Here is a 25,042-nt window from a genome sequence, read left to right as displayed (position 1 = left end):
ATACCTTTTTTAAAAATCTTTTTAAATTTTCATTGTTATATTCTATCCCTTCATTGTATTTAACCTTACTTTTTGTATACATCTAGGCTTTTCTTTCTTCAGGGATACAGTTTCTTCTAACAGATCAAAATATACCTTAAATCTAGTGCATGGCTTTGTTTTAGTCTCCAGCCTGCTCACATTCTTTTCTCTTTTTTTTTTTTAACAAACTTATCTTATCAATTTTCTTTTTTTTAGTCGCTCAGCATCAGGGACATACAAATCAAAACCACAATGAGGTACCACCTCATTTAGTCAGAATGGCTAAAATTAACAAGTCAAGAAATGACAGACGTTGGGAGGATGTGGAGAAAGGGGAACCCTCCTACACTATTGGTGAGAATGCAAGCTGGTGCAACCACTCTGGAAAACAGCATGGAGATTCCTCAAAAAGTTGACAATAGAGCTATACTATGACCCAGCAATTGCACTACTGGGTATTTACCCTACAGGTACAAGGGTAGTGATCTGAAGAGGCACACGCACCCAAATATTTATAGCAGCAATGTCCAAAATAGCTAAACTACGGGAAGAGACTAGATGTCCATCAACAGACGAATGGATAAAGAAGATGAGGTATATACAATGGAATACTATGCAACCATCAAAAGCCCCCAAATCCTGCCATTTACAATGTTGTGGATGGAACTAGAGAGTTTAGGTTAAGCAAAATTAGCCCATCAGAGAAAGAATTATTATATGATCTATCTGATATGAGAAATTTGAGAGGCAGGGCAGGGGTTAATGGGGGGTGGGAAGGGAAAAAAAAGAAACAAGATGGGACTCGGAGGGAGACAAAACATAAGAGACTCTTAATCTCAGGAAACAAACTGAGGTTCTCTGGGGGGTGGAGGGGAGAGATAGAGTAGCTTAGTTATGGACATGGGTGACGGTATGTCCTATGGTGAGTGCTGTGAATTACATAAGACTGATGATTCACAGACCTGTACCCCTGTAGCAAATACTATATTATATGTAAAAAAGAAAAACACAAACAAAAACAAACAGAAAAAAAAAAAACCTAGAGAGTATAAGGCTAAGTGAATTAAGTCAGTCAGAGAAAGACAAATACCATATGATTTTTGGAACTTAAGAAACAAAACAAATGAACAAAGAGGGAAAAAAAGAGAGACAGACAAACCAAGAAACAGACTCCTAAATATAGAAAAGAATCTGATCATTACCAGAGCGGAGGTAGGTGGGGAAGTGGGTGAAATAGGTGATGGGAATTAAAGAGGGCCCTTGTTCATCATCACTAGCCATCAGGGAGATTCAAATTAAAACCACATTGAGATATCACCTTTCACCAGTTAGAATGGCCAAAATTAGTAAGACAGGAAACAACATGTGTTGGAGAGGAGGTGGAGAAAGGGGAACCCTCTTCCACTGTTGGTGGGAATGCAAGTGGGTGCAGCCACTTTGGAAAACAGTGTGGAGATTCCTCAAGAAATTAAAAATGGAGCTTCCCTATGACCCTGCAATTGCACTACTGGGTATTTACCCCAAAGATACAGATGTAGTGAAAAGAAGGGCCATCTGTATCCCAATGTGTATAGCAGCAATGGTTACGGTTGCCAAACTGTGGAAAGAACCAAGATGCCCTTCAACGGACGAATGGATAAGGAAGATGTGGTCCATATACACTATGGAGTATTATGCCTCCATCAGAAAGGATGAACACCCAACTTTTGTAGCAACACGGACGGGACTGGAAGAGATTATGCTGAGTGAAATAAGTCAAGCAGAGAGAGTCAATTATCATATGGTTTCACTTATTTGTGGAGCATAACAAATATCATGGAGGACAAGGGGTGTTAGAGAGGAGAAGGGAGTTGGGGTAAATCGGAAGGGGAGGTGAATCATGAGAGACTATGGACTCTGAAAAACAATCTGAGGGGTTTGAAGTGGCGGGGGGATGGAAGGTTGGGGTACCAGGTGGTGGATATTATAGAGGGCACAGATTGCATGGAGCACTGGGTGTGGTGAAAAAATAATGAATACTGTTATGCTGAAAATAAATAAATTTAATTAAAAAAAAGGCAACCTATGAAATGGGGAGACAATATTTCCAAACCATAATCAGTAAGTTGTTAATATCTAAAAAATACAAGGAACTCATGAAATTCAATAGATAGCTAGATAACCTCATTGAAATCTGGTCAAAAAACCTGAACATTTTTCCAAGATAAAAACACATACATGAAAACATGTTCAACATCACTAATCACCAGGGCAATGAAATCAAAACTATAGTGAGAAATAACTTTATACTTGCTAGAATGTCTAGTACCAAAACAAAAACAAAAAACAAAACCAAAAAACAAAAAAACCCCAAGAGGTACCAAATGCTGCTGAGAATGTGGAGGAAAGGAACCCTAATTTATTGTTGGTGGGAATGTAAACTGTTACAGTTACCACTGGAAACCATACGGAGGTTCCTCAAGAAATTAAAAACAGAACTACCATAGGATCCATGAGTCCCACTTCTGATATATGTACCCAAAGAAAATTCAATTATCTCAAAAAGATATCTATTCTCCTATGTTCACAGCAGTATTTACAACAGCAGTATTCACAACAGCCAAGGTACAGGAAAAAGCCCATTTTCATTAATGGATGAATGGATAAAGTATATATATATATGGAATATTAGCCTTTGAAGAAAGGAAATCCTACCATTTGCAAGAACATGAATAGATTCGAAGGCATTATGCTAAATAAAGCAAGTGAGAGAAAGACAAATACTGCATGATACCATGTATATGTGGAACCTACAAAAGTTTTTTTTTTAAGTTAAACTCATATAAAAAGAGCAGAATGGTGGTTGAAGGGGCTGGAGAGTGGGGAAAATGTGTAGAGGTTTGAGAGAAGGACATAAGCTTTTAGTTGTAACATGAATGCGGTTTGAAGATCTAATGTGTAACATGGTGGCTATAGTTGATAATTCTGTGTTGTATAATTGAAATTTGCTAAGAAACTAAAACAACTGTTCTCACTAAATAAATAAATAAGTAAATATGTGGGGGGGCAGAATGCATTAATTAGATTGTGAGAATCCTTTCAATAGTATACATATATCAACCTGTCACACTGCACATTTTATTTTTTTTAGAGTTTTTGTTTGAATTCTAGTCAGTTAACATGCAGTGCAATATTGATTTCAGGAGTAGAATTCAGTGATTTATCACTTACATAAAACACCCAGCGCTCATCACAACAAGTGGTCTCTTTAATACCCACCATCCAACTAGCTCATCCTCTATGCACCTCCCTCCATCACCACTGTGTTTGTTCTCTATAGTTAAGAGTCTCTTATTGTTTGAGGCACACCTGGGTGGCTCAGTTGGTTAAGCACCTGCCTTTAGCTCCAGTCATGATCTCAGGGTCCTGGGATGGAGCCCCACATTGGGCTCCCTGCCCAGCTGGGAGCCTGCTTCTCCTTGTCCCTTTGCCTCCTCCCCCCTGCTCATGCTCTGTCTCTCTCTCTCTCAAATGAATAAATAAAATCTTTAAAAAAATAGAGTCTCTTATGCTTTGGTTCCCTCTCTCCTTTCCCCTCCCATATGTTCATCTGTTTTGTTTCCTAAATTCCACATATGAGTGAAATCATATGGTATGTCTTTTTCTGACTGACTTATTTTGATTAGCATAATACACTCTAGTTCCAACCACATCTGTGCAAATGGTAAGATTTTATTCTATTTGATGGCTGAGTAATATTCCATTATACATATATACTACATCTTCTCTATCCATTCATCAGGCAATGGACATTTGGGTTCTTTCCATAGTTTGACTATTGTTGATAAAGCTGCTATAAACATCAGGAGAACTCTACCTCTTTGAATCTGTAGTTTTGTATCCTTTGGGTAAATAACAAGTAGTACAATTGCTAGATCATAGGGTAGCTCTATTTTTAACTTTCTGAAGAAACTCCATACTGTTTTCCAGAGTAGCTGCACCAGCTTTCATTCCCACCAAAAGTGTAAGGGGTTTCCCCATTCTCCACATCCTTGCCAACACCTGTTATTTTGTCCATTGTTAATTTTAGCCATTCTGGCAGGCATGAGGTGGTATCTCAATATGGTTTTGATTCGCAATTCCCTGATGGGGAATGATCTTGAATATATTTTCATGTGTCTGTTAGTCATCCAGATGTCTTCTTTGTAAAGGTGTCTATTCATATCTTCCTCCCATTTCTTAGCTGGATTATTTGTTTTCTGGTGTTGAGTTTGGTAAGTTCCTTATAGATTTTAGATACTACCTCTGTATCAGATATGCCATTTGCAAATATCTTCTCCCATTCCATAGGCTGCCTTTTAGTTTCACCGTTTCCTTCACTGTGCACAAGCTTTTTATCTTGGTGAAGTCCCAATAGTTCATTTTTGGTTTTGTTTACCTTGCCTCTGGTGCCAAGGTCAAAGAGGTTCCTGCCTATGTTCTCCTCCAGGAGTTTGATGGTTTCCTATTTCACATTTCAGTCCTTCAACCATTTTGAATTAAATTTTATGTATGGTGTAAGAAAGTGCTCCAGTTTCATTCTTCTGCCTGTTGTTATCCAGTTTTTCCAAACCATTTGTTGAATATCCATTGGATATTCTTTCCGGCATTATTTAAGATTAGTTCACCATGTAGTTGGGGATCCATTTCCAGGTTATCTCTTCTGTTCTATTGATCTACATATCTGTTTTTGTGCCAGTAGTATACGGTCTTGATGACTACAGCTCTGTAATGTAGCTTGATATCTAGAATCACAATGCCTTCAGTTTTGCTTTTCCTTGTTCAGGAGTGCTTTGGCAACTCAAGGTCTTTTGTGGTTTCATATGAATTTTAGGATTATTTGTTCTAGTTCTATGAAAAACACAGGTGGTATTTTGATAGGGATTGTGTTAAATGTGTAGATTGCTTTTGGTAGCATAGACATTTTAACAACATTGGTTCCAATCCATGAGCATGGAATGTTTTTCCAATTATTTTTGTCTTCTTCAATTTAATTCATAAGTTTTCTGTAATTTTCTGTGTACAGTCTCTAGTTTTCTGTATACAGTCTGTAGTTTTCTGAATACAGACCTTTTACCTCTTTGTTTAGGTTTATTCCTAAGTATCTATTTTTTATGCAATTGCAAATGGTATCAATTCCTTAATTTCTTTTTCTGCTGCTTTATTGGTGTATAGAAATATAACAGATTTCTGTATATTGATTTTATGTCCTGTGACTTTGCTGAATTCATGTATTAGTTATAGCAAATTTTTTTGGTGGAGTCTTTCAGGTTTTCTTTTTTTTTCAGATTTTATTTATTTATTTGACAGACAGAGATCACAAGTAGACAGAGAGGCAGGCAGAGAGAGAGGAGGAAGCAAGCTCCCTGCTGAGCAGAGAGCCTGATGTGGGGCTTGATCCCAGGACTCTGGGATCATGACCTGAGTCAAAGGCAGAGGCTTTAACCCACTGAGCCACCCAGGCGCCCCTCTTTCAGGTTTTCTATATAGGGTATCATGTAATCTGCAAATAGTGAAAGCTTGATTTCTTCCTTGACAATTTGGATGCATTTTATTTCTTTTTGTTGTCTGATTGATGAGGCTAAGACTGCCAGTACTATGTCAAATAGTAATGATGAGAGTGAATATCCATCTTGTTCCTGACCATAGGGGGAAAGCTCTCAGTTTTTCCCAGTTCAGGTTGATATTAGATGAGGGTCTTTCTTATATGACTTTTATGATATTGTGGTATGATCCATCTATATCTACTTCGTTGAGGGTTTTTATCAAGAACAGATGCTGGGGGCGCCTGAGTGGCTCAGTGGGTTAAAGCCTCTGCTTTCGGCTCAGTTCATGATCCCAGGGTCCTGGGATCGAGCCCCGCATCGGGCTCTCTGCTCAGCAGGGAGCCTGCTTCCCCCTCTCTCTCTGCCTGCCTCTCTGCCTACTTGTGATCTGTCTGTCAAATAAATAAATAAAATCTTTAAAAAAAAAGGAACAGATGCTGTATTTTGTCAAGTGTTTTTTTTTTTTTTCTGCCTCCATTCAGAGAATCATGTGGTTCTTATCCTTTTATTAATGTGGTGTATTATATTGATTTGTAAATATTGAACCATTCCTGCAACACAGGAGTAAACCCACTTGATTATGGTGAACACTTCTTTTAATGTATTATTCAATTTGATTTGCTAGTCATGTTCATCAGAGACACTGGACTGTAGTTCTCCTTTTTAGTGGGGTGTTTGGCTTTCACATTGTACATTTTAAAGCTAAAAAATTTTTTAAAAAGAACAAAAATGTAGTCATTCCTATTGTCTGTTTAGTAGTCCCTACCCTTAACCTTTATTTCTTTTTAAAAGCAGATCCTCAGGCGCCTGGGTGGCTAGTCTTGAGCACCTGCCTTCAGCTCAGGTCATGATCCCAGGGTCCTGGGATCAAGTCCCACAACAGGTTCCGCACTCTGTGGGAAGCCCCACTTCTTCTCCCACTCCTCCTGCTGTGTTCCCTCTCTCACTGTGTCTCTGTCAAATAAATATATAAAATCTTAAAAAAAAAACCCTCAGTTAATGAATTTTAAAAAAAGCCATATTCTCAAATAATGAAAAACTAATTATTTTAATAGATTTTTTTAAAAAACCCAAAGAAAATGTATTTTAAAATACAATTACCCCAATTTAAATTCTTATGGATAGGTCAGACAGTAGCCTGGATACATCAGAGGTGACAACTAGGAAAATAGAAGAAATAATTGAGAATATAAGGAGAAAGACCAAAAAACAACCGTAGAAACATGAAAAAGAGGTTAAGAGATATGAAGTTTAGATTAAGTCTAAATATCTTTTGAGACACCAAATCATAGATTCAAAAAGCCAAATGAAATCTATTATGTTGTTAAACAGGATACAGTATATCATAAGTTTTTGTTGTACTGTTCAATGATTTATTAGTTGCACATAACAGCCAGTGCTCATCCCAACACATGCCCACCTTAATACCAATCACCCAGTTTTTCCCTCGTTTGTTTCCTGGAGTCCAGAGTCTCTCATGGTTTGTCTCCCTCTCTGATTTCATCCCATTCCATTTTCCCTCCCTTCCCTTCTTTATCTTCCACATATGAGTGAAACCATATGGTAATTGTCTTTCTCTGCCTGACTGATTTCACTTAGCACAATCCTCTCCAGTTCCATGTCAATGCAATAGTAGGTATTCATCCTTTCTGATGGCTGAGTAATAGTCCATTGTATATATAAACCACATCTTTATCCATTCATCTGTTGAAGGGCATCATGGTTCCTTCCACTGTTTGGCTTTTATGGACATTGCAGTTATGAACATTGGGGTGCTGTGCCCCTTCTTTTTACTACATCCTTATCTTTGTGGTAAAAACCTGGTGGTGCAATTGGTGGGTCACAGGGTAGCTCTACTTTAAACGTCTTGAGGAACCTCCACACTGTTTTCCAGAGTGGCTGTACCAGCTTGCATTTCCACCAACAGCACAAAAGGATTCCCCTTTTTCCATAACCTCACCAACACTTGTTTCCTATCTTGTTAATTCTGGCCATTATAACCGGTGTAAGGTGGCATCTCATTGTGGTTTTTTATATGAATTTCCCTGATGGCTAGTGAAGTTGAATATTTTTTCATGTGTCTGTTAGCCATTTGGATGTCTTCTTTGTAGAAGTGTCTGTTCATGTCTTCTGCTCATTTCTTGACTGGATTGTTTGGTTTTTGGGTGTTGAATTTGAGAAGTTCTTTATAGATCTAGGATATCAGCCCTTAATCCAAAATGCCATTTGCAAAGATCTTCTCCCATTCTGTGGATTGTCTCTTAGTTTTGTTGACTGTTTCCTTTGCTGTGCAAAAACTTATCTTGGTGCAAGTCCCAAAAGTTCATTTTGCTTCTGTTTCCCCTACCTTTAGAGAGGCATCTTGAAAGAAGTTGTGGCCAGTGTCAAAGAGGTTACTGCCTATGTTCTCCTCTAGGATTTCGGTGGATTCCTGTCTCATGTTGAGGTCTTTCATCCATTTTATCCTTGTGTACGGTGTAAGAGAATGGTCTAGTTTCATTCTTCTGCATGTGGTTGTAGAGTTTTCCCAGCACCATTTATTGAAGAAAATATCTTTTTTCCATTGGATGTTCTTTCTTGCTTTGTCGAAGATTAGTTGATCATAAAGTACATTTCTGGGCTCTCTATTCTGCTCTTTTGATCTGTGTGTCTGCTTTTGTGCCAATACCATACTGTCTTGATGACAATGGCTTTGTAATATAGCTTGAAGTCAGGCATTGTGATGCCTCAGTTTTGGTTTTCTTTTTCAACATTCCTTTGACTATTTGGGTTTTTTTTCTGGTTCCACACAGATTTTAGAATTATTTGTTTTAGCTCTGTGAAAAATGTGTATGATATTTTGATAGGGATTGTATTGAAAGTGTAAATTGTGCTCTGGGCAGCATAAATATTTTAAGGATGTTTGTTCTTCCAATCCATGAGTATAGGATGTGATTTCATCTCCTCAATTTCCTTCAAAAATGTTCTGTAGTTTCTAGAGTATAGATCCTTTGCCTCTTTGGTTAGGCTTATTGCTAGGTATATCATGCTTTTTGGAGCTGCTGTAAATGCAATTCTAATTATGGATCATTATTAAGATAAATAATAAGACATCCAAATCTAGATCCATAAGAGCATACCTGCAGTAAACAAAAAATTTTCCCCATAAGTAAAATCTTTAAAGTAACCAAAAATTGTGGGAAAAAGGAGCAGAGTAGGGAATAGATTATGTTCAAAGGAGAAACAGGTAGACACCTGATTTCTAAAGAGCAATTATGAAAGACAAAGGGCAGTGTAATGACATTTTCTGTATGATTAAAGAAAATAACTATTCACCTAGGATTTTCTATGCAGTGAAAATGTATATCGAATGTAAGAGTAAATAAAGACATATACTTATTTTTAAAAACATTTTATTCATTTGTAAGAGAGTGAGAGAAGAAAAGAGAAAGAGGGAGCACAAGTGGTGGGGAGGGGTAGTCAGAGAGGAAGAAGACTCCAAGCTGAGCAGTGAGCCTGAAGTGGGGCTCAATCCCAGGACACTGGGATCATGACTTGAGCCAAAGCCAGACATTTAATCAACTGAGCCATCCAGGTGCCCAATAAAGACATTTTTAAATAGAGGTTCATTACCTGGCAGTTCTCATTATGAAAATTTTAAAGTATGTATATGATGTATGTACCTAAAGTATGTACATAAAGTATGTATATAATCCCAAATAGAAATTCTGAGATGTAAGAAAAAAGAAAAAAACTAAATACATAGTTCAACTTAAATGAACATTGAGAGTATCATATAAAAGTTATAAAAATGGTCGATTATTTTTTAAAGATACAAGACAGAAAACACAAAGCAACAATACACATAAGTTTGAAGCCAAGTAAATTGAGTTAAATGTATTCAAAATTCCTTATATTAACATTATCCATGGACAGGAGAAATTCCTCACTGGGATATTAGCATATCAATAGTAGCAATATATGAAACAAATGAATGAAATCACAATGAAATGAATGAAATTCAGTTTCCCTGAGAAATGCAAGGTTGGTTTAACATGAGTACATAATGTAATTCAACACATTGACAAATTAAAACAATTATCTCAATATATGCAAAAGAAACATTCATTCAACATTTATCCATTATAAAACTTAGAAAACAAGTAGTATAAGGGATCTGTTAATATAATTATAAAATAAAGACCCTCGGTGACCCCATAATAAATGCTCTTTGGTGTTCTCACCTTTTATAATCCTTTTCCCTTAAGTGTAGCCAAGATCTGTGACTTGACTCTAGCCATAAGAACATGGCAACTGTAAAGAAATCTTGCAGATATAATTGTTAATTTCGAGTTAATCAAAAAGGGATTATTCTATGTAAGCCTGATTGAAGCAGGTGAAATCCTTAAAAGACCACTGAGCCCTCTCTGCAGGGAAATTCTCATTACTGGCCTCACGAGTTAAAAAGCCATATTGGAGAGGTCTACCTGGCAAAGAACAAGGAACAGCCTTGCTACAGACTGAATATTTCTGTCCCCCCAGCTCCCAAATTAGTGTGTTAAGTCTTAGTGTTCAATGTAATTGTATTTAGAGGTGGAGACTTTGGCAAATGATTACTCCTGAAGGTGGAACCCTCATGAATGGGATTAGTGCACTCATAAAGGAGTCCTGAGAGAGCTCCCTCGGCCCTGTGCAGTACGAAGAAACAGGAGGAAGGCCACCATCCATGAACCAGGAAACAGGCCCTCACTGGACACTGAATCTGCTACTGCCTTGAATTTGGACTTCCCAGCCTCCAGAACTGTGAGAAACAATGTAATAAGATAGTTTAGCAAGATAGGTGAATCTAAGCTCAATATGCAAAATAATTTTATTTCTATAACATAGCAACAGGAAATGAAATTGACTTTTTAACATAATATTTATAATAGGATCAAAAGTATCAAATAACTGGGAATAAATCTAAAAAATATCTGCAAGATCCTTATAGGAAATTTTTTAAACATTGAGAATTAATCAATTAAAATAGTATTTGGAAAACTCAGTATTATTAGAGAGAAAACACAAGCAGGGGGAGTAGCAGGCAGAGGGAGAAGCAGGCTCCCCAGTGAGCTCAGAGCTCGATGCATGACTCAATCTCAGAACCCTGGGATCATGATCTGAACCACCCAGGCATCCCTAATCTCAATTTTATCATAAGGAAACATAAGAAAAACCTGCACTGAAAGACATTCTACATTACTGGAATTAACTCTTCAAAAAATTAAACGTCATGAAAATCTGGGAAAGACTGACTAAGGAACTGTTCAAAACTGAAAGAGACTGAGAGACACAACCTCAGAATTAAATACATGGCTCTGAACAGGACCTTCCTTGCTGCAAAGGATATTACAGACAAGTGACAAAACTTAAAAGAGCACGAGAATTAAATGATTAAATGATAGAACGTATAGAATGCTTAGGTGGCTCAGTCGGTTAAGCAACTTCCTTGGGCTCACGTCATGATCCCAGGGTCCTGGGATGGTGTTCTGTATCAGTCTCTGTTTTCAGCAAGGAGCTCGCTTCTCCATCTCCCTTTGCCTGCCACTCTGCCTACTTGCACTCTGTCTCTCTCTCTCTCTCTCTCTCTCTGTCAAATAAATAAATAAAATCGTAAAAAATGTATAGTTAACACAGTTTGAATGGGTGGAGCTATATGCAGATTTTTTCAATAAATACATGACAGTACTGTCAGTGTATTTTCTCTTCCTTATGATTTTTTCTTTTTTTATTAAATTAATTTATTTACGAAAAACAGTATTCATTATTTTTTCACCACACCCAGTGCTCCATGCAATCCGTGCCCTCTATAATACCCACCATCTGGTACCCCAACCTCCCACACCCCCGCCACTTCAAACCCCTCAGATTGTTTTTCAGAGTCCATAGTCTCTCATGATTCACCTCCCCTTCCGATTTACCCCAACTCCCTTCTCCTCTCTAACACCCCTTGTCCTCCATGATATTTGTTATGCTCCACAAATAAGTGAAACCATATGATAATTGACTCTCTCTGCTTGACTTACTTCACTCAGCATAATCTCTTCCAGTCCCGTCCATGTTGCTACAAAAGTTGGATATTCATCCTTTCTGATGGAAGCATAATACTCCATGGTGTATATGGACCACATCTTCCTTATCCATTCATCCGTTGAAGGGCATCTTGGTTCTTTCCACAGTTTGGCGACCATGGCCATTGCTGCTATACACACTGGGGTACAGATGGCCCTTCTTTTCATGACATCTGTATCTTTGGGGTAAATACCCAGGAGTGCAATTGCAGGGTCATAGGGAAGTTCTATTTTTAATTTGAGGAATCTCAACACTATTCTCCAAAGAGGCTGCACCAACTTGCATTCCCACCAACAGTGGAAGAGGGTTCCCCTTTCTCCACATCCTCTCCAACACATGTTATTTCCTGTTTTGTTAATTTTGGCCATTCTAACTGGTGTAAGGTGAAATCTCAATGTGGTTTTAATTTGGATCTCCCTGAGGGCTGGTGATGATGAACCCTTTTTCATGTGTCTTGATAGCCATTTGTATGTCTTGACTGGAGAAGTGTCTGCTCATATCTTCTGCCCATTTTTTGATATGTTTGCCTGTTTCAGGTGTGTTGAGTTTGAGGAGTTCATTATAGATCCTGGATATCAAACTTTTGTCTATACTGTCATTTGCAAATATCTTCTCCCATTCCGTGGATTGCCGCTTTGTTTTGTTGACTGTTTCCTTTGCTGTGAAGAAGCTTTTGATTTTGATGAAGTCCCAAAAGTTTATTTTTGCTTTTGTTTTCTTTGCCTTTGGAGACATATCTTGAAAGAAGTTGCTGTGGCTGATAAAGAAGAGATTACTGCCTATATTCTCCTCTAGGATTCTGATGGATTCCTGTCTCACATTGAGGTCTTTTATCCATTTTGAGTTTATCTTCGTGTACAGTGTAAGAGAATGGTCGAGTTTCATTCTTCTACATATAGCTGTCCTGTTTTCCCAGCACCATTTATTGAAGAGACTGTCTTTTTTCCACTGTATATTTTTTCCTGCTTTGTCGAAGATTAATTGACCATAGAGTTGAGGGTCCATATCTGGGCTCTCTACTCTGTTCCACTGGTCTGTCTGTCTGTTTTTATGCCAGTACCATGCTGTCTTGGTGATCACAGCTTTGTAGTAAAGCTTGAAATCAGGTAACGTGATGCCCCCAGCTTCATTTTTGTTTTTCAACATTTCCTTAGTGATTCGGGGTCTCTTCTGATTCCATGCAAATTTTTAGGATTATTTGCTCCAGCTCTTTGAAGAATACTGGTGGAATTTTGTTTGGAATGGCATTAAAAGTATAGATTGCTCTAGGCAGTATAGACATTTATCAATGTTTATTCTTCTGATCCAAGAGCATGGAATGGTCTTCCATCTTTTTGTGTCTTCAATTTCTTTCATGAGTGTTCTGTAGTTCCTCAAGTACAGATCCTTTACCTCTTTGGTTAGGTTTATTCCCAGGTATCTTATGGTTCTTTGTGCTATAGTAAATGGAATAGATTCTCTAATTTCCCTTTTTATATTTTCATTGTTAGTGTATAAGAAAGCCACTGATTTATGCATATTGACTTTGTATCCTGCCACGTTGCTGAATTGCTCTATGAGTTCTAGTAGTTTGTGGGTGGAGTCTTTTGGGTTTTCCATATAAAGAATCCTGTCATCTGCGAAGAGAGAGAGTTTGACTTCTTCATTGCCAATTTGGATACCTTTTATTTCTCTTTGTTGTCTGATTGCTTTTGCTAGGACTTCTAATACTATGTTGAACAAGAGTGGTGAAAGTGGGCATCCTTGTCTTGTTCCTGATCTCAACGGGAAGGCTGCAAGCTTTTTCCCATTGAGGATGATATTTGCTGTGGGTCTTTCATAGATAGATTTGATGAGGTTCAGGAATGTTCCCTCTATCCCTATACTTTGAAGCTTTTTAATCAGGAACGGATGCTGGATTTTGTCAAATGCTTTTTCTGCATCAATTGAGTCTTCTCTCTTCTTATTAATTTGTTCTATCACATGATTGATTTGCGAATGTTGAACCATACTTGTAGCCCAGGGATGAATCCCACCTGGTCATGGTTCATATCCTTTTTAATGTGCTGTTGGATCCTGTTGGCTAGGATCTTGTTGAGAATCTTAGCATCCATATTCATCAGTGATATTGGTCTGAAATTCTCCTTTTTGGTAGGGTCTTTGCCTGGTTTGGGGATCAAGGTAATGCTGGCTTCATAGAAAGAGTCTGGAAGTTTTCCTTCTGCTTCAATTTTTTGAAACAGCTTCAGGAGAATAGGTGTTATTTCTTCTTTGAAAGTTTGGTAGAATTCCCCAGGGAATCCGTCAGGTCCTGGGCTCTTTTTCTTTGGGAGGTTTTTGATCACTGCTTCAATCTCGTTATTAGATATCAGTCTATTCAGGTTGTCGATTTCTTCCTGGTTAAATTTTGGGAGTTTATAGTTTTCCAGGAATGCATCCATTTCATCTAGTTTGCTAAGCTTATTGGCATATAACTGTTGATAATAACTTCTGATGGTTGTTTCTACTTCCTTGGTTTTAGTAGTGATCTCTCCCTTTTCATTCATAATTTTATGAATTTGGGCTTTCTCTCTTTTCTTTTGGATTAGTGTGGCCAATGGTTTATCGATCTTATTGATTCTTTCAAAAAACCAGCTTCTAGTTTTATTGATATGTTCTCCTGTATCTCTGGTTTTTACCTCATCAAACTCAGCTCTAATCTTGATGATTTCCCCTCTTATGTGTGGAGTTGGTTTGATTTGTTGTTGATTCTTCAATTCTTTAAGGTGTAGAGACAGCTGGTGTATTCTGGATTTTCTATTTTTTTGAGGGAGGCTTGGATGGCTATGTATTTCCCCCTTAGGACTGCCTTTGCTGTATCCCATAGGTTTTGGACCAAAGTGTCTTCATTGTCATTGGTTTCCATGAATTGTTTCAGTTCTTCTTTGATCTCCTGGTTGATGCAAGCATTCTTAAGCAAGGTAGCCTTTAGCTTCCAGGTGTTTGAGTTCCTTCTGAACTTTTTCCTTGTGATTGAGCTGCAGTTTCAAAGCATTGTGATCTGAGAATACGCAGGGAATCATCTCAGTCTTTTGGTATCAGTTGAGTCCTGATTTGTGACCCAGTATGTGGTCTATTCTGGAGAAGGTTCCATGTGCACTTGAGAAGAATGAGTATTCTGTTTTTAGGGTGGAATGTTCTGCATATATCTATGAGGTCCATTTGGTCCAATGTGTCATTAAATGCTCTTTTTTCTTTATTGATTTTCTGCTTCGAAGATCTATTTCTGAGAGAGGCATGTTAAGATTTCCTACGATTAGGGCGCCTGGGTGGCTCAGTGGGTTGAGCCGCTGCCTTCGGCTCGGGTCGTGATCTCAGGGTCCTGGGATCGAGTCCCGCGTCGGGCTCTCTGCTCAGCAGGGAGCCTGCTTCCTCCTCTCTCTGCCTGCCTCTCTGCCTACTTGTGATCTCTCTCTGTCAAATAATTAAATAAAATCTTTAAAAAAAAAAAAGATTTCCTACGATTAGTGTATTCATATCAATATGACTCTTTATCTTGATTAACAGTTTTCTTAAGTAATTGGCTGCTCCCATATTGGAAGCATAGATATTTACAATTGTTAAATCATCCTGGTGGATAGTCCCTTTAAAGATTATGTAGTGTACTTCTTTATCTTTGACTACAGTCTTTAGTTTGACGTCTAATTTCTCTGATATGAGAATCGCTACCCCAGCCTTCTTTTGAGGCCCATTGGCATGAAAAATGCTTCTCCATCCCTTCACTTTCAGTCTGGGTATAACTTTAGGTTCAAAATGGGTCTCTTGTAAAGAACATATAGATGGGTCCTGTCGTTTTATCCAATCTGCAACCCTGTGCCGTTTTAGGGGCACTTTAGGCCATTCACATTGAGAGTGATTATTGATAGATACGTTTTTATTGACATTGTGTTACCTTTGAAGTCTTTCTTTCTGTAGACTGTCTCTATATTTCTATTCAATGCTATTCTTAGTATTTTTCCTCTTTTATAAAACCCCCCTTAATATTTCCTGCAGTGTCGGCTTGGTGGTTGCATAGTCTTTTAAACATTGCCGGTCTTGGAAACTCTTTATCTTTCCATCCATTTTGAATGTCAGTCTTTCTGGATAAAGTATTCTTGGCTGCATGTTCTTCTCATTTAGTGCCCTGAATATATCTTGCCAGCCTTTTCTGGCTTGCCAGGTCTCTGTGGACAGGTCTGACGTTATTCTGATGAGTTTCCCTCTGTAAGTAAGGAGCCTCTTTGACCTAGCAGCTTTCAAGAGATTATACCTACAATTATAATTACTCAATTTGACTATCAGGTGTCGTGATTTTTTTTGGAATGTATAATCTTGGGTGGAGACTGTTCAGCGTCTAGTACATGAACGCTGGTTCCATTCGCGAAATTGGGAAAATTTTCACGAAGAACTTGTTCCACTATATCTTCTAGATTTCTTTCTTTCTCCTTCCCATAATTCCTCCTTCCAATAATTCTGACGTTGGAACGCTTCATGGCATCATTTATTTCCCTGATGAAGTTTTCATGGTTTCTAAGCTGTTTGTTCCAGGCTTCCTCCTGATCCTTTCTTTCTGTTTGTCCTCCAGATCACTATTTCTATCTTCTGTCTCAGTTACCCTAGCTTTGAGAGAGTTTAGATTAGATTGGAACTCATTGAGAGCATTGTGAACCTCCTCCCTGGTAGCTTTAAGCTCCGCCCTCACATTGTGAACATCATCTCTCATCGCTTTCAGCTTGGCCCTAATCAATTCCGTTTGGTCATCCATGGCTTTCTCCAATCTAGCTATTGCCTGGATAATTGTTAGCCTGAATTCTCTTTCCGACATATTGTCTATGTTGATAGCCGTTGGCTCTGTTGCAGAAGGTCCATCTTCTGTATTTTTCTTCTGTTGGGCATTCCTCCTCCTAATCATTTTGGTGGGAGATGACTGAACAGATGTAGCTGGATGTATCGACTGTGGTGCAGTCAAGGTGCACCCTGGAACACTTCTGAGCAATCAGGATTCCCCACCCAAATGAGAGACAAAAGAAAAGAAAAAGAAAAAAAAAGAAGAAAAGCAAAAAAAGAGAGAGACAGGAAAGAAAGGGAAGATGAAAGAGAAGGTTCAGCACAAATGGGCCCCAAGGTAAGAATTATGAAGTAGACAAACAAAAACAGACAAACAAAAAGACTGATACAAGTATATGACAAGAGAAAAAATATATATATGCAAATAAAGGAAGAACCTCATCAAAAGGAACCCCAAGTGTAAGATTTATATGCTATCAGGACAAACACAAAAACACAGAAACACTGGTGGAAGAAAAAGATTGGAGAGTGGTTATAAATTCTCAGTGTGTGTGAGGAAGTTTGTTTTGATTCTTCCTGGATGTATCTTGATATCTTTGTTAAAGGACTCAACTTTCCTAAGATAAAGGGGGATTAAAAATTGGTTTACCTATAGGGGTAGTATTGATTGGGGAAAGGTAGTATTGATTCAAACTTACTTTGAAGTTTAACTCTGTATGAATATTAGAAGATAAAAGTAAAAAGGAATAAACTAGACTAAGCTAAACTAAAATTTAAAAAAAGAATTCAAAAAATAGAAATGCAAAAGGAGAAGATGGCGGAGAAGTAGCAGGCTGAGACTGCTTCAGCTAGCCGGAGATCAGCTAGATAGCTTATCTAAAGATTGCAAACACCTGAAAATCCATAGGCAGATCGAAGAGAAGAAGAACAGCAATTCTGGAAACAGAAAAACAGCCACTTTCTGAAAGGTAGGACCAGCGGAGAAGTGAATCCAAAGCGACGGGAAGATAGACCCCGGGGGGGAGGGGCCGGCTCCCGGCAAGCGGCGGAGCAACCACGCACAAAATCAGGACTTTTAAAAGTCTGTTCCGCTGAGGGACATCGCTCCAGAGGCTACCCAGGGCAAAGCCCACACGGGGTCAGCGTGGCCTCGGGTCCCGCAGGGTCACAGAAGGATCGGGGGTGTCTGAGTGTCACAGAGCTTGCGGGTATTGGAACGGGAAAGCCGGCTACAGAGACAGAGCCGACAGTAAGCTCGCAGCTCGGGGTGACCTTGAACCGGTCGCAGGCTCGGAGAGCTCGGAGCGCGGCCGGAGGTCAGGCAGACGGGAGTAACTGGGCGCTGTTCTCTGAGGACGCACTGAGGAGTGTGGCCCTGGGCTCACGGCTCCTCCGGGCCGGAGACCAGGAGGCCGCCATTTGTATTTCCGTCCTCCAGAACTCTACGGAAAGCGCTCAGTGAACAAAAGCTCCTGAAAGCAAACCCCAGCGGATTACTCACCCCGGCCCCTGATAAGGGCGGTGCAATTCCGCCTGGGGCAAAGACACTTGAGAATCACTACAACAGGCCCCTCCCCCAGAAGATCAACAAGAAATCCAGCCGAGACCAAGTTCACCTACCAAGGAGTGCGGTTTCAATACCAAGGAGAGCAACAGAATTCCAGAGGAGGAGAAAGCCAAGCGTGGAACTCATGGCTTTTTCCCTGTGATTTTTTTTAGTCTTGCGGTTAATTTAATTTTTTTTTTCTTTTTTTTTCTCGCCTTCGGGTAAAATTTTTTTTTTTACCTTTTTTTTACCTTTTTCTACCTTTTGTTACCTTTTTCTTTTTTAACGATTTTTTCCTAGTTTATCTAATATATATATTTTTTCTTTTTTATATTTTTCTTAGGTGTTTTCTCTTTTTAAAATTCTTTTCTTTTCTTTTTTTTTCTTTTTTCTTTTTTCTTTTTTTTTTTTTTTCTTTCTTTCTTCCTTTTTGAACCTCTTTTTATCCCCTTTCTCCCCCCTCACGATTTTGGATCTCTTCTAATTTGGTTAAAGCATATTTTCCTGGGGTTGTTACCACCCTTTTAGTATTTTACTTGCCCCTTCATATACTCTTATCTGGACAAAATGACAAGACGGAAAAATTCAACACACAAAAAAGAACAAGAGGCAGTACCGAAGGCTAGGGACCTAATCAATACAGACATTGGTAATATGTCAGATCTAGAGTTCAGAATGACAATTCTCAAGGTTCTAGCCGGGCTCGAAAAAGGCATGGAAGATATTAGAGAAACCCTCTCGAGAGATATAAAAGCCCTTTCTGGAGAAATAAAAGAACTAAAATCTAACCAAGTTGAAATCAAAAAAGCTATTAATGAGGTGCAATCAAAAATGGAGGCTCTCACTGCTAGGATAAATGAGGCAGAAGAAAGAATTAGTGATATAGACGACCAAATGACAGAGAATAAAGAAGCTGAGCAAAAGAGGGACAAACAGCTACTGGACCACGAGGGGAGAATTCGAGAGATAAGTGACACCATAAGACGAAACAACATTAGAATAATTGGGATTCCAGAAGAAGAAGAAAGAGAGAGAGGAGCAGAAGGTATACTGGAGAGAATTATTGGGGAGAATTTCCCCAATATGGCAAAGGGAACGAGCATCAAAATTCAGGAGGTTCAGAGAACGCCCCTCAAAATCAATCAGAATAGGCCCACACCCCGTCACCTAATAGTAAAATTTACAAGTCTCAGTGACAAAGAGAAAATCCTGAAAGCAGCCCGGGAAAAGAAGTCTGTAACATACAATGGTAAAAATATTAGATTGGCAGCTGACTTATCCACAGAGACCTGGCAGGCCAGAAAGAGCTGGCATGATATTTTCAGAGCACTAAACGAGAAAAACATGCAGCCAAGAATACTATATCCAGCTAGGCTATCATTGAAAATAGAAGGAGAGATTAAAAGCTTCCAGGACAAACAAAAACTGAAAGAATTTGCAAACACCAAACCAGCTCTACAGGAAATATTGAAAGGGGTCCTCTAAGCAAAGAGAGAGCCTACAAGTGGTAGATCAGAAAGGAACAGAGACCATATACAGTAACAGTCACCTTACAGGCAATACAATGGCACTAAATTCATATCTCTCAATAGTTACCCTGAATGTTAATGGGCTAAATGCCCCTGTCAAAAGACACAGGGTATCAGAATGGATAAGAAAACAAAACCCATCTATATGTTGCCTCCAAGAAACTCATTTTAAGCCCGAAGACACCTCCAGATTTAAAGTGAGGGGGTGGAAAAGAATTTACCATGCTAATGGACATCAGAAGAAAGCAGGAGTGGCAATCCTTATATCAGATCAATTAGATTTTAAGCCAAAGACTATAATAAGAGATGAGGAAGGACACTATATCATACTCAAAGGGTCTGTCCAACAAGATCTAACAATTTTAAATATCTATGCCCCCAACGTGGGAGCAGCCAACTATATAAACCAATTAATAACAAAATCAAAGAAACACATCAACAATAATACAATAATAGTAGGGGACTTTAACACTCCCCTCACTGAAATGGACAGATCATCCAAGCAAAAGATCAGCAAGGAAATAAAGGCCTTAAACGACACACTGGACCAGATGGACATCACAGATATATTCAGAACATTTCATCCCAAAGCAACAGAATACACATTCTTCTCTAGTGCACATGGAACATTCTCCAGAATAGATCACATCCTCGGTCCTAAATCAGGACTCAACCGGTATCAAAAGATTGGGATCATTCCCTGCATATTTTCAGACCACAATGCTCTAAAGCTAGAACTCAACCACAAAAGGAAGTTTGGAAAGAACCCAAATACATGGAGACTAAACAGCATCCTTCTACAGAATGAATGGGTCAACCGGGAAATTAAAGAAGAATTGAAAAAAATCATGGAAACAAATGATAATGAAAATACAACGGTTCAAAATCTGTGGGACACAACAAAGGCAGTCCTGAGAGGAAAATATATAGCAGTACAAGCCTTTCTCAAGAAACAAGAAAGGTCTCAGGTACACAACCTAACCCTACACCTAAAGGAGCTGGAGAAAGAACAAGAAAGAAACCCTAAACCCAGCAGGAGAAGAGAAATCATAAAGATCAGAGCAGAAATCAATGAAATAGAAACCAAAAAAACAATAGAACAAATCAACAAAACTAGGAGCTGGTTCTTTGAAAGAATTAATAGAATTGATAAACCCCTGGCCCGACTTATCAAAAAGAAAAGAGAAAGGACCCAAATAAATAAAATCATGAATGAAAGAGGAGAGATCACAACTAACACCAAAGAAATACAAACTATTATAAGAACATACTATGAGCAACTCTACGCCAATAAATTTGACAATCTGGAAGAAATGGATGCATTCCTAGAAACATATAAACTACCACAACTGAACCAGGAAGAAATAGAAAGCCTGAACAGACCCATAACCAGTAAGGAGATTGAAACAGTCATTAAAAATCTCCAAACAAACAAAAGCCCAGGGCCAGACGGCTTCCCGGGGGAATTCTACCAAACATTTAAAGAAGAACTAATTCCTATACTCCAGAAACTGTTCCAAAAAATAGAAATGGAAGGAAAACTTCCAAACTCATTTTATGAGGCCAGCATCACCTTGATCCCAAAACCAGACAAGGATCCCACCAAAAAAGAGAGCTATAGACCAATATCCTTGATGAACACAGATGCGAAAATACTCAACAAAATACTAGCCAATAGGATTCAACAGTACATTAAAAAGATTATTCACCACGACCAAGTGGGATTTATTCCAGGGCTGCAAGGTTGGTTCAACATCCTGCAAATCAGTCAATGTGATACAACACATCAATAAAAGAAAGAACAAGAACCATATGATACTCTCAATAGATGCTGAAAAAGCATTTGACAAAATACAGCATCCCTTCCTGATCAAAACTCTTCAAAGTGTAGGGATAGAGGGCACATACCTCAATATCATCAAAGCCATCTATGAAAAACCCACCGCAAATATCATTCTCAATGGAGAAAAACTGAAAGCTTTTCTGCTAAGGTCAGGAACACGGCAGGGATGTCCATTATCACCACTGCTATTCAACATAGAACTAGAGGTCCTAGCCTCAGCAATCAGACAACAAAAGGAAATTAAAGGCATCCAAATCGGCAAAGAAGAAGTCAAATTATCACTCTTCGCAGATGATATGATACTATATGTGGAAAACCCAAAAGTCTCCACTCCAAAACTGCTAGAACTTATACAGGAATTCAGTAAAGTGTCAGGATATAAAATCAATGCACAGAAATCAGTTGCATTTCTCTACACCAACAGCAAGACAGAAGAAAGAGAAATTAAGGAGTCAATCCCATTTACAATTGCACCCAAAACCATAAGATACCTAGGAATAAACCTAACCAAAGAGACACAGAATCTATACTCAGAAAACTATAAAGTACTCATGAAAGAAATTGAGGAAGACACAAAGAAATGGAAAAATGTTCCATGCTCCTGGATTGGAAGAATAAATATTGTGAAAATGTCTATGCTACCTAAAGCAATCTACACATTTAATGCAATTCCTATCATAGTGCCATCCATCTTTTTCAAAGAAATGGAACAAATAATTCTAAAATTTATATGGAACCAGAAAAGACCTCGAATAGCCAAAGGGATATTGAAAAAGAAAGCCAACGTTGGTGGCATCACAATTCCGGACTTCAAGCTCTATTACAAAGCTGTCGTCATCAAGACAGCATGGTACTGGCACAAAAACAGACACATAGATCAATGGAACAGAATAGAGAGCCCAGAAATAGACCCTCAACTCTACAGTCAACTAATCTTCGACAAAGCAGGAAAGAATGTCCAATGGAAAAAAGACAGCCTCTTCAATAAATGGTGCTGGGAAAATTGGACAGCCACATGCAGAAAAATGAAATTGGACCATTTCCTTACACCACACACAAAAATAGACTCCAAATGGATGAAGGACCTCAATGTGCGAAAGGAATCCATCAAAATCCTTGAGGAGAACACAGGCAGCAACCTCTTCGACCTCAACCGCAGCAACATCTTCCTAGGAACAACGCAAAAGGCAAGGGAAGCAAGGGAAAAAATGAACTATTGGGATTTCATCAAGATCAAAAGCTTTTGCACAGCAAAGGAAACAGTTACCAAAATCAAAAGACAACTGACAGAATGGGAGAAGATATTTGCAAACGACATATCAGATAAAGGACTAGTGTCCAGAATCTATAAAGAACTTAGCAAACTCAACACCCAAAGAACAAATAATCCAATCAAGAAATGGGCAGAGGACATGAACAGACATTTCTGCAAAGAAGACATCCAGATGGCCAACAGACACATGAAAAAGTGCTCCATATCACTCGGCATCAGGGAAATACAAATCAAAACCACAATGAGATATCACCTCACACCAGTCAGAATGGCTAAAATCAACAAGTCAGGAAATGACAGATGCTGGCGAGGATGCGGAGAAAGGGGAACCCTCCTACACTGTTGGTGGGAATGCAAGCTGGTGCAGCCACTTTGGAAAACAGCATGGAGGTTCCTCAAAATGTTGAAAATAGAACTGCCCTATGACCCAGCAATTGCACTATTGGGTATTTACCCTAAAGATACAAACGTAGTGATCCAAAGGGGCACGTGCACCCGAATGTTTATAGCAGCAATGTCCACAATAGCCAAACTATGGAAAGAATTTAGATGTCCATCAACAGATGAATGGATCAAGAAGATGTGGTATATATACACAATGGAATACTATGCAGCCATCAAAAGAAATGAAATCTTGCCATTTGCGACAACATGGATGGAACTAGAGCGTATCATGCTTAGCGAAATAAGTCAAGCGGAGAAAGACAACTATCATATGATCTCCCTGATATGAGGAAGTGGTGATGCAACATGGGGGCTTAAGTGGGTAGGAGAAGAATAAATGAAACAAGATGGGATTGGGAGGGAGACAAACCATAAGTGACTTTTAATCTCACAAAACAAACTGAGGGTTGCTGGGGGGAGGGGGTTTGGGAGAAGGGGGTGTGATTATGGACATTGGGGAGGGTATGTGCTTTGGTGAGTGCTGTGAAGTGTGTAAACCTGGTGATTCAAAGACCTGTACCCCTGGGGATAAAAATATATGTTTATAAAAAATTAAAAAAAAAAAAAGGGAGTTAGGGGAAATTGGAAGGGGAGGTGAACCATGAGAGACTATGGACTCTGAAAAACAATCTGAGGGGTTTGAAGTGGGGGGGGGGGTGGAAGTTGGGGGAACCAGGTGGTGGGTATTAGAGAGGGCACAGATTGCATGGAGCACTGGGTGTGGTGCAAAAACAATGAATACTGTTATGCTGAAAATAAATAAAAATAAATTTAAAAAAAAAAAAGAAAAAAAAAAGAAATGCAAAAGGAAAACATAGGTGTATGTATCAAAAAGTTCAGGTTAGAAGGTTATTATGAAATTTGATGTACAGCTCGCTGTGATGGTAAATAGGTTAAAAAAATTACCTATGTATAAAAAAATGAACCAGAATAGTGGGAACAAGTGAAAAATAAAAGTTTTCCTATGAGTTAGTGGTTGTTCTCTTGTATTATTTCCCCCCCTCTTTTTTTCTTTCTTGGTTTGTTTTCTGGGGGAAGTGTCTGCCACGTGGGTTTTCAGTCAATGTTGTTCCCTGTGTTAAGTCCTCCCGCCCCCCTCAAGGGGGTGGGCTCTGAGGAAACTTTTTTTTTTTTCAGGCTTTTGTTCTTTGGCGGTTCTTATGTTTGTGCACTTTTTTTTTTTCTCTCACTTTGACTGCTTTTGATGGTTTTTGTAGTTTTACAGGAAAGCAAACCGCACCCTGATCTCCCTCTCAGAGAGAAGCCTCAGTCTGGCTGCAGAGCCTAAATTAGTTCCCCCTTGGTTGCTGGCAGAGCAGGTTCCAAGTCGCGGTCCCTGGGGATGTAAGATCTTTTGCTTGTACCCAAAGCCAAGGCAGTGGCAGCTGTCTGGGCAGCTCCAGACCACCAGAGAGGTTCCAAGCAGCAATAGCACACTGAGATTTTCCCGCTGGCCCAGGCTGGGAGTGCCTGGTCTTTCTGCGTCTAAGAGCGCCCGGCTTGCTTGCGCACACCAATTTCAGGGGAGACTGTGGGTCGCCCACGGGTCTCAGGCTCTGAGAATGGGGTGCAGGTCCTAAAGCACCAGGCTGGGCCCTCCGCGAACCTCTCTGGGGGGAGAGTTTGGTCTGAAACAATGGCGCATATCAAAGGGCACTGGCTGGGCCTTTGTATCTCTCTCAGGGGAGTATCTCAGACTCTATAGCAGGGCTCCCACATTCTGCCTCCCAGCGTGGCTCCCATCCCCTCACAGGAAATGGACCCCATGCGTTCTCAGCTGCGCTGGCGGCTTAGGGACCAAGAGCTGGTTTCTCCTCCCCACTCTCTCTGCCTCAGCACCAGGGGAGGCCGTCTTGGGACTGGGGACTTAAGCCCCTGTCCCTAGCCACCCCGATTCTGACAATTTCCCCCCGCAATCCTTTGCTCTTTTGGAGTGCTTTCAACCAG

The 25,042-nt window shown here is 39.3% G+C and overlaps 1 protein-coding gene across 7 annotated transcripts in view; it reads right to left on the bottom strand.

Moving 5' to 3' along the window:
• The window catches only part of LOC116594363 (ankyrin repeat domain-containing protein 26-like), a 636,289-nt gene that overhangs the window by 134,778 nt on the left and 476,469 nt on the right, over positions 1-25,042 (bottom strand). The gene's annotated exons all lie outside the window — the stretch shown is intronic.

Source organism: Mustela erminea, chromosome 6 (genome assembly GCF_009829155.1).
Source record: "Mustela erminea isolate mMusErm1 chromosome 6, mMusErm1.Pri, whole genome shotgun sequence".
Classification (NCBI taxonomy): Eukaryota; Metazoa; Chordata; class Mammalia; order Carnivora; family Mustelidae; genus Mustela; species Mustela erminea.
The sequence above is the reverse complement of the archived record's forward strand: the minus strand, read 5'-3'. Positions and strand labels throughout refer to the sequence as shown.